The sequence below is a fragment of the Oryx dammah genome, unplaced genomic scaffold, assembly GCF_014754425.2.
Source record: "Oryx dammah isolate SB20612 unplaced genomic scaffold, SCBI_Odam_1.1 HiC_scaffold_1, whole genome shotgun sequence".
Classification (NCBI taxonomy): domain Eukaryota; kingdom Metazoa; phylum Chordata; class Mammalia; order Artiodactyla; family Bovidae; genus Oryx; species Oryx dammah.
This window is the reverse complement of record NW_024070185.1, coordinates 47,305,614-47,306,518: the sequence shown is the minus strand read 5'-3', so window position 1 is coordinate 47,306,518 and position 905 is coordinate 47,305,614. Positions and strand designations below refer to the sequence as shown.

Sequence of the window (905 nt, the reverse complement as noted above, 5' to 3'; positions counted from 1 at the left end):
AATAAGCAAAATGTTGCAAGCCTTGTAAAATATAGCATATGATGAAAAATACTGTTTTCTTTTCATGAGAAAAACATTTTTAAAAAAGATTAAAGCTTAATATAGTCACTAATAATCTTACAAGTCTATATATTAGGTGTCAATGAAGTAAAAAATATTTTACTGTGATGGAAATATGCCACACATTATATTTTCTTCATGCTCTGTACAAAGAATGCGGTATCTTCAAAAATAGAACAGCTAGGTCTCCGCGGTGTTCAGGGCCTTGCGGCGTCCTCTTCGGTCCGAATTGTGCTTCCGGCGCGAGGGTCACGGACAAGATGGTTCCCCCGGTACTGGTCTCTCCGCTCACCAAGCTCGGCCGTTACTCCGCCCTGTTCCTCGGCACGGCCTACAGAGCCAAGCGCTACAATTACCTGAAACCTCGGGCAGAAGAGGAGAGAGGAGGCTTGCAGCCGAGGAGAAGAAGAGGGATGAGCAGAAGCGCATCGAGCGGGAGCTGGCAGAAGCCCAAGAGGATACCATATTGAAGTGAGCCTGCCCTTCTCCAGAGCAGTGTTGATGTATAAAGTTTTCTTTGCTCTGTGGAAAAAAAAAAAAAAAGGAACAGATAGAAAACGGAAGCGTTATGTTTAAAAAAATGATCTGAGGCAACTACAAGTATCATATAGGCTGAAATTTGGTTTGCTCTACTCTTGTTAAAGTGCTCAGGCAAATTTAAACCCTCACAATATTTATATATCTCACATGGTTGAATAAATATTCAAAGACAAGCCACTAATAATATTAATAAAAATAAGTTTCTCTGTCCTAAGTGAAAGTGTTAGTCTCTCAGTCGTGTCTGACTCTTTGTGACCCCATGGACCGTAGCCAGCCAGGTTCCTCTGGCCATGGGATTTTCTAGG

The 905-nt window shown here is 41.9% G+C and overlaps 1 pseudogene; it reads left to right on the top strand.

Annotated features, from left to right (window-relative positions):
- The first annotated feature begins 268 nt into the window (after positions 1–268).
- Positions 269–563, top strand: LOC120872195 (annotated as a pseudogene).
- Positions 564–905: the final 342 nt, after the last annotated feature.